The 10,000-nt window shown below is 37.2% G+C and overlaps 1 pseudogene; it reads right to left on the bottom strand.

Annotated features, from left to right (window-relative positions):
• LOC135225838 (chorion peroxidase-like) overlaps positions 1-10,000 on the bottom strand; it is a 70,041-nt pseudogene that overhangs the window by 734 nt on the left and 59,307 nt on the right.

Raw genomic sequence — 10,000 nt, 5'->3', positions numbered from 1 at the left:
GACATTCATGAACGATGGGCTGCTTCTGGAGAATGTTATTGTTCACTGTAGACGGAGATCGTTTACTCATCGCTGCTTGGTCGTCGGCCTCCAATAGTTGTCAGTGAATTTCAACGAGAGCTTTTGGAAGAGTGGAAGTGTTGACTGGAGTTTAAGAAGCATTCGGATCCAGATTTTGTTGGACTGGGGTCCTAACGACCATTGTCTTAGACCTTAGTGGATCCAGACATGGACCCAGTCTTTTTTTGGGGAAAGGTGCGGTTTAGGGTGTCGTGTGAGAGGGCGTATGCAATACCCGAGTGCTTTCTGTCAGATTACTGTGTTAATCGTCTCCATTTTTTCTCATTCGTTTCTTCCAATATTATCCTTGATAAGACTTTCGTTTAAATGAGTCCCTCTCACGTTGATTGTTAATAGACTTCGCTTCCCTCAAACCTCCAGAATATCTGTCATTGGAAAAACAAAAGTTGATGCTTGCCACCACTTGCAAGAAGCCGGCCACCCTGCTCTACCACTTACGTGACCTAATATGTTTACGTCTTCGCATATGTCCCATATGTCCCTAGCACCTTTCGATAGCGTGGGTCTGGCTTTGAGTTGTGACTGCTTGATTTACTTGGTCGCGGACGACTATTGCGACTGATTTTAGTCTATAACAGAAATTTGACGTGGGAACGTTATATGGCTCTACAAAAACGAAGTCACTGCATAATTATTTTTTATCTAGTTTTTCTTGTTCCTCCTGCTTCATTATTTATTCAAAAGAAACGCTTCCAATCACTTCCAGTCATATTCCAGATCTACACAGAATCCCGGAGATAATCTACTATTATTTAAAACTCCACAGACTTCTTCTATACTTGTCGGAAAACATTTTCAGTTTTTCACTAAGAAAAATGTCTTTTATTAGAAGACGAAAAGTCGGATTATTGGAACTAATGATAACTTTTTAAAAAGTCTCTTTTTGTCCTACAGGAAACATTGTTATGGCTTCATCGAGAAATCCAGAAGATCTTAACATTATACTCACAGACGGGAGAAATAATAATAATAAAAAAAAGGTTTCTTGAAATTTCTTGCAGCATGGAAAAAATACCTATCGCCACCCTGCTGCACATACCAATTTTGATTTTTTGTTAGTCAGCTACTACAACTGCGTTTTCTAAGTACATATTTCTTTGACGAGGATAAACAAGCTGGTCAGCTCACTGTCCTCTGGACAGACATGAAAGCGGTCGATTTCAGTGCTCTGGAATTTCTAACCACGGCAGTAGATCTAAACTGGTCAAAAGGCCGCTGCGACACTGCACTCGAGGGTTTCTGAAAGAAATGGCATTTTTATTTTTAACACAAGGTTAAATTGGTCCATACCAATCTCTAAACTGGAAGTAGAGTAAGATTTTCCCTTCATTATATCATTTCAGTTTTGCGTTACTAATTATACTAAAATATAGTATAATTTCATATGCTAAAATGATAGACTTTTTCTTAGTAGCTTGTAACAGCAAACATAATTTTCACCAATTTAAAAAAAGAATAGCTAAGTTATTTTGAAGAGCATACGTGACGTTCTCTCACGAAATCATTAAAGGCTTAATTTACCTATTGATTGCAGAGTCCTTCTGAAAACTTGTCATGACATCTCTTACGAATAATATTGTTATTGCGTTAGTCTTCTGCAGAAAAGATACAGTAAATCCATAGTTGATATGAGAATATACCGAGTGCTTACATTTCGTGATCAGCGAGGACCATCGGGTATATCTGAACGGTTTTGATGTTGTCGGAGTTATCACACAAGACCCTTGCCAGGCTGGTTGTTCGAATAGACTGCAACTGATCTGGAGAGGGAAGCGGAAATGAAACCAATGTAAATATAGAAATGGTCAGAAATAACAGAAGTAAGTTTGGTAGAACATTAAAAAATGAATTGTTCGCGAAAATTATTTGGTACTTAATGAATATTGGGACAATTAGTTGCTATCGAAAGTCAAGACGTTGTTCTATAAGATTTAGGTGGAAGCATTTGCACAGGAATATACCCTTTTAATCATCTTAGGGAAAAACAGCTTAAAGAAGCTTTACCTTTTAATAAAAATAATCCACAAAATACTACTCCTATGTAAAATGATGGCTTGGACAAAAAACGGAAAAGAAATTTGTCAACTAGAAAGTAGAAGAAAAAAAAAAGGATTTGAAAGAAAACGCACAACTGATAGCATTGGAGGAATTTGGTGGCCTTCAATGAAAACGGGAGAAAACTTGCTATTTGTACTCTGAAAAATGCTTGTCCTGAAAAAAAAAAAAAAAAAAAATACACACACTTTCTTAGTTACCTGAAAAGCTCAAAACCGCTTCTTAAACATATTAGATTAGAAAACCCCCAGTGATCCAACAGTGTGAGAGACTAAGGCTGAAAGTAGATTTCATCAAAGTAAAAGTTACATTGTCCTTCCTGAAGAAAATCAGTTACTTCATCAGTTTCATAATAAAGGCAAAACAGTATGTTCTATTCGTAATAAAGGCAAAAAATTACGCTCTATTCGTAATAACGGTAAAATATCTTACATTATCACTCGTACGCAGTTATACCTCCTAAACAACATCCGTCGTCTGTCTACTCGGTGAGCAGTACGTGGGCTTATAATTAAATCAATAGATTTTCAGTACGCAAAAACCTGGCACCTTGCAAGGTTTTATACTTACGAAGTCGTCTGATAAGTCATCTAAGCGTGGTTTCCAGAGCCTACCACAGTTACCACTCATAACTGTAATTGTACGGCAACTGTTCATCCGCTAGGGAGGTAACCAGTTTAATTTTACAAATATCAGCATGCTCAATGATCTTTCTAAACTGCAGTTAGTAATTATGACCACAAGATGGACACACAGAGCTATTGGGTGTTGCTACATTTATGAAGAAATGGACGAATATCCTTATTTATCGTCATTTATAGAAAAAGTGAACTTGAGCATTTTCATCACTGTTTGAGGGCTCCCTTTTTGAGTAAGGCTCCTGTGTTACACTTCTTAGCAAATTCCTCAATTCGGCATTGGCTGTAGCTGCTTAACAGCTGCTACAACTGTTTAGAAACTGTCGGTAATGTAAGAAAGGTTAAGGAATAAGGACATTAAAATTCTCTTTCTTCTTCCGCTTTCCGCTACTATCATTCTTCTACCTTTCAGTATGTTGTTTCGTTGCTTCCTTCGGCGTTAAGCACTATTCTTTTATTTTGTTTAGTTTCCCGTTGTTTTCTCTCGTTCTGTCGGACGTGGGCTATCCTAGTGGTTGACGAATTAAGAAAAATGTTTAATGGCAATTTCCTCAAATAGCACGTGTTCGATTTCAGCTTGCTTATTCTTAATTGTTCGGAAGCTCATGTTTTCATGTATGAATGCCAACGCTCGCTTTATTACATACATAGTACAACGCTTCTTGCCGTTGCAGAGACTTTGGAAATATCTCTAGCAAAAACTCTGTTGTGGGTTCTCTCTTGTTCCGTTCTCTGCCTCATTGTTCCTGGCCAGAGAAAATGCGTACGCAGAAAATTCTACTTACCGACCGTAAACGACGATGGCTGGCCAGGAAGTTCGTACCAGTACCTGTCACCTCTACGAATCCGTGACATTTGGTGTGCCACGATGCACGAGAAGGTTGCCCCTAACAGAGAGCCACTTAGTGGCCGCTCAGAAACTCCAGCGCTCCAGAGGTCAATGTCGTCCACGTGCCTGTAGGCAATAGAACATCAAAACATCCGGTTTTAAGCAAGAACTAAGAAAGGGAAGAATTTCTTTGACAAAAAATAAAAGGACAAGGAATCTCCTTTTAGACAAGATGTGGTCTACAGATGGATCTGCTTTTACTCAAGTATATTGAGTAAAAGCAGATCGTGAAGAGAAAAGGAAATCTATTTCTTTTTAGACACAAAGTGGATTGGGAGTATATCTCCTACAAGAAAGTGGTATATCAATTTAGGACAAGAAGTGGAGCGGAACCAGGTCTATCAGATTACCGTCAAGAATCAGTTGGGAAATACACGTGATCTTTGATTAGACATAAAAGAGAAATTTATAGCCTTTTCAACAAACTGAAGGGATAGATAAATAAACATACGCATGTCAGGAATTATTTGCTGATGAATATTACTACTGAAGTTATGCACACACATTTTTATTGCCTAACTGAATTGGTAAAAGCAAAAATTTCATTCAGTTTATTTGTGTTTGGTGTCTGTAACAGGGACAGAGGTTTGATTTTGAATCATCACCTTCTTGGGGTCACATCTGGGTCACCTGCCAAAATTTGTCTGGGTCTATCTAACAATTTGGATTTCTATGGTGGACAAACATACAAAAATTCATTTAATACAAATATACAGGCAGTCTCCAGCTTACGACGGGTTCGGCTTACGACGTTCCGAGGTTACAGCGCTTTTCAATTATATTTATCAGAAGATATTTCCAGGTTTACGACTCATGTTCCAGGGTTACAGCGCTTAACGCTGATCTGGCAGAAAAAATATGACTCCAAAAATGAAAAATAATCAATATTTAAAAGTTTTTTGATGAAAAATGCAATAAGAATGCAGTTTACCTAGTTTTTAAAGCACCCAAAGCATTAAAAGTAATGTTTTTTTAAGAATTTTTACGATGTTCCGGCTTCCGACGATTTTTGGCTTACAACGCGTCTCAAGACCGAAACCCCTGTCATAACCTGGGAACGGCCTATATATATATATATATATATATATATATATATATATATATATATATATATATATATATATATATATATATATATATATATATATATATATATATATATATATATATATATATATTATGTATATATATATATATATATATATATATATATTTATATATATATATATATATATATATATATATATATATTATATAAATAATTATCACATCACCGTGATTCATATAGATCTTTCGAGCTACAAATGTCCTATAATATCTAATTCGCTCTACCTCGAAAATCTATATATTTTCATATATGTACCGAAGGGGAATTTTTAGTTGATAATAATTTCGTCTCCTCATGGGATTGAACCACCGTCCAGTGGACGGGAACGAAATCAGGGCGGCCTAGTGACGTTATCCTGATTTCGTTCCCGTCCACTGGACGGTGGTTCGATCCCATGAGGGGACGAAATTATTATCAACTAAAAATTCCCCTTCGGTACATATATGAAAATATATCAATTCCGAGGTAGAGTGAATAAGATATTAAAGGACATTTGTAGCTCGAATGATATATAGTACATATATATATATATATATATATATATATATATATATATATATATATATATATATATATATATATATATATATATATCTAGATTACATTGAAACCGTGTTCTCTTTCAGAAGTTGATCATTCTTCCAGCTCACAAAGATTAGGAGAACGGCAGTTTTCTGTCTCTTGATGAAGGAAAGGGAAGTTTGCTGACTACAGTATTTTTAATCCATGGGTGAAAGTGACCATGAATGCTGACTGATGTTCTGAAATGTAGGTGATCCATCTGCAGACATATTTTCATTAGTGAAACCTTATGCACGGAACAAAATTTGCTTCACAAGGGATAAATATTTATTATAACCTAACTTCTTTTCAATTAAGGGTTTTCATTTTTCACTTGGGATTCAGACATTAACTGATTTCATCCTATTCAAGTTCATATGCCCTGGGAGAATGTTCACCATACTCTAGCATTATTCATGGTTCTGCGGCTGATCGTTTTATTCAAATGGGTACCTTAATTCTCATCCCTCATAATAATTTCATAAAGAACTTGCACGCTTCTGTTCAAAATTATTCTCTGCAAATTTGCTATGTAATCCACCTTCCCCATCCCTTCTAAATCTATGCACAAAGTAAAGTGGAAACAATTGCAGCCTCTTGGCTGGAACATTTTGTTCCTCTTAACGCCTACACCAATCTCTCGTAAACGGCAACGTTCAGCACGATCTTACAAACAGCTTACGATCACATCCCTTTACAGGTGTCGCTCAGTACTCTAACCCATCCTACCGTGAACCTCTTAATTGAACAACTGCCTGCTATTCGCTGGGGCTTTAGAAACCACTAGCTGCAGTCAGAAGTTCAACCTGCAGATATGCTATTCTTTGCAACAATCCCAATAGAATAAATGACCATTCCATGAGAGATGGTAATAGTCGTGTCCCTGGGCTCGGGCAGATATATCTTTATTTTGTCTTAAGGTACTTGCATCACAACATACCACGCTGGAATGACTTGGCTACAGACCTATATTAACTTTCTTTTAATGGTTCTAGGACAAAATCCCCCGTAGGACAAAATCCCCCGTAAGACAAAATCCCCCAAGGACAAAATCCCCCTTGACAAAATCCCGCATGGGCAAAATCCCATGGTATAAATTTAATGTCATGAAAATGTAAGCAACCAATAGTAGTAGTGACCTGTTTTATTTTTTTATTGCTTATATAGTTCCAAACAGAAATATATTAAAATAGTTGTACAGTCGTTCGCTGGTTTTACATTTGTTATTCCATATATATAATAGTTTATTACTGATAGAATTTTTTTTAACTAACTTAGCTTTCATCTTCAGGAGATGGAATTCTTAACTATGAAAATATTTGAGAAAATGCAAATTTCAGGAAAAATGCTAAATTGTTTATTCAAAGACTGAACATGTATTTAAAACCATAAGTTAAATGCAATGCCTCTAAGATAATCTAAATCAGTTTTTTCTTGGTATGTTAGCACAACTGATTTGTGACATCTTATATTTCTTTCTAGATGGTTCTCTAACGATACCAGAAATAATCTGATTCATCTGAACATCTTGAAAGTTGATTTCTCGCTCTAAGAGACTCATAAACTTCCAGATGACTGGATGGGAACACCCAGCAAGTGATACGAAACTGCGATGCCATCCTTCCACAGAATTATTGGTAAGATTAAGTTCATCGTTTGTTCTTGCATACATATTCCACAGAGAGGTATGCTAAATGTGGGTTCTCGGCGTCCTCGTCGACATGGCCTGCCAGTATAGTGATCCTCAATGTCATCCAAAATTGGCAAACTCTCCTCTGGCATAAAATCATAGAGCTCTTCATGAGCAGATTATGTGGTCTTTTCTGTTTGTTATGGACGTTCTTTAATTTCTTGAAATACTGGTACGTGTGTGTGGCTGTGTAATTCTTCGATGACCTCACCTTGCACACTTTGACTTTTGCTCTACATGATGCTTTAGATCGCCTTCTTTCACATTCGTAAGATACCACACCGTTTGCCAATTCTTTTTGTTTAACGTAAATATATCCTTCACGATGCACTTCCACCTGTCCTTTATTGCTCGCCACAAACTCCATCTCCTATGACGGGTGGAAGTACTAATTTGATTTCTAAATGAACTCTTTGTAAACTAACTATGTAAGTAAAGAATGTATCGCCATTTTAGGAAAATGAGCAAACGACTGCACTGCTATGACAGTAAGAAGATTTAGTTAATGTAGGTTTTAGTAAAAAAAAAAAAAAATATTGCCTTGTTAGAACGGGAAATTCTGCCAAGGGGGATATTGTCCTGATACCGTTTTTAATATGGAGGAAAAATGGTAGCCCGAGGGAAGGACACATTGCAATACTAATGAATAGCAAGAGCACAATTCAAATTTGCTCTCGTGTACTTTCGGTTAAATGAAGAGCAAATAAGAACAGATCGAATGTCTAGAAAATTTAGATTCTGGTGACTGCACTCGTCTTTGGAATGTCATAGAATGCCTAAATCCCAACATCAAGAAACTGCTAGAGAGAGAGAGAGAGAGAGAGAGAGAGAGAGAGAGAGAGAGAGAGAGAGAGAGAGAGACGATGTGGCTATCAGAAGAATTGGGGACGATTATTTTAGCTCTATTTTGAATTGCATAAGAAAAAAATCACGGGTTACGAGGGGAAGTAGATAACATTCTATTTAATTTCGCTGATCATATTACGACAGCTAATATTCAGGGATACCATGAAACCACTTGCTTGATAATAAATTCCCGGGTCTGAAGGTCTCCTACAGAAGCCTCTAAGTTCTGCCACCCGGATACTAACATTTTGCGCGTTGCAGTGGACTCGGTGTGCGCTTAATTCACCAGTTTCTCCAAGAATCCCTACAATTAGTTTGATAGCCATCATTAATCAAAACCTAACAGGTGCAGCTGAAACAAGTAACTATCGCTAAATTACAATAATTCCAATTGCATCAGAGAGATGCTCGTGTTTTCTCAGTGGCGTAACTAGCATTAATTGCGGCCGGGGTGGACTCTGCAAGCGCTAAGGATGACTAAAGTGATGAAAATTAAACGCACATTTTAAGCCTTAACATCTCAATCATTTCTTTCATTTCATAAAATTGAAGCAAAAACAGCTCAGCAGATTTACAACGGATTGCCGTTGTCAAAATCACTTACAGTCCAACAGCAGAGTCGATAAATTGCTGTTCAGTGTTCCGTTCAGACTAAATACGTTAGAAAATCTAGAATTATGCCAGATCAGTCCTACTCAAAAGATGCCAGATCGCCGCCCCCGCGGACAGTGCCGCATAACGCTTCCCCCCCCCCCCCCCCCCCCCCCCCCCCATCAACACTAAGTTACGCCACTATGTGTTCTTTTGGTGAGACTTCTCCCTTTAGAACATTTTTGACGACCACTTAGGATTTACGTATATTTAGCAACTCGAGCGACAATTGCATTTATATTCTTAAAGCATTGCAGAGGTATGACCTTTGATCAATTCTAGCTCCTCATTCCTTCCTTCTTATGCTTCGTTGATGTGAGAAGAGCACTAGACTGAGTGTGATACCTGTCATTCCCCCTGAAACTTCACATAACGGTTGCACTCTTTTATTCGTGCCAGATTAAATTGCTGGGCCTCCACTAAGCAATTCTGTGTCAAATGGGGATAGCAAATTGTCACACATGACTCTTTCACAGACGCTCTGAATGTTAAAATGAACTCACTCCCAGGCAGATGCACTATCAGCGGGGAAAAAAAAAACTATGTTAGGCAAGCAATATGGTTCTAATCTCTCAATAAGTGCATCTCTGTATATGACCCTGAACTGAAATCAATATGATTATTGATTTATTATTGTAGTACAAGGCTCCATTGATTTCCTTCTCACCTGAATAATGTGCTATACTTGTAGGCTGTCATATTAGTCATGTATTTGGCTAAGTCTTCGAAGCTGTTGACTTGGGGAAGACCACACCATTTCCTGTCAACAAAAGTAGTTTGGTTTATGATACTTTGCTTGATATTTCACAAGTACAAAGAAAGAGCCAGCTGTGGACAAAATATTGTAATCTCCTTTCCGTAATCAAGATATGTGCCCAACCTGAACAACTTTGGTTTTGAATAATCTAGTTTTATTTTCATTAGTTTTAATACTGTACCTGTAAGCAGTGTATCCAGGAATTCCAAACTCTCGTCCTCTCTGGAGGTTAAAAGAGACCAGGTCCAGTCCGAAGTGTTTTCCGGGTTCTTCAAACAGATGGTTTGTAACCTGAGAAAATTGAACAGATTGGACTTGAAAATATTTATTTTTTAATACTTACGGCATTAATTTGCCTATGTAATACTACCCGTCTCCACCAGGAGCAAAGTGCTAAGTTGTAACTCGTGGCTATTTTGTGATAGCTTTGTCACAAATTCACACATATTTTTCTTATACTGTCAAATATTAAATGAATTTAATATCAGTTATTTGTGATTTTAATAACTGATATTAAAAATTCACGTGTAAATTAGTGCTAACCTGTTATAAAACAATCATGGGATACAATCTTGGTTCTTAGCTCAGTGAGGAAAAAGGTTGATTTCGAGCCAGAATTCGACAGAAATATGTACAGGGAAATCGAAAACGACTTGTACTACCTCTCCTAATACGTCAGCGGATAAATCCCTGCTACGGGTTCGAATAAAGGGCTGGGCAGATG

The sequence above is a fragment of the Macrobrachium nipponense genome, chromosome 13, assembly GCF_015104395.2.
Source record: "Macrobrachium nipponense isolate FS-2020 chromosome 13, ASM1510439v2, whole genome shotgun sequence".
NCBI classification, from domain to species: domain Eukaryota; kingdom Metazoa; phylum Arthropoda; class Malacostraca; order Decapoda; family Palaemonidae; genus Macrobrachium; species Macrobrachium nipponense.
The sequence above is the reverse complement of the archived record's forward strand: the minus strand, read 5'-3'. Positions and strand labels throughout refer to the sequence as shown.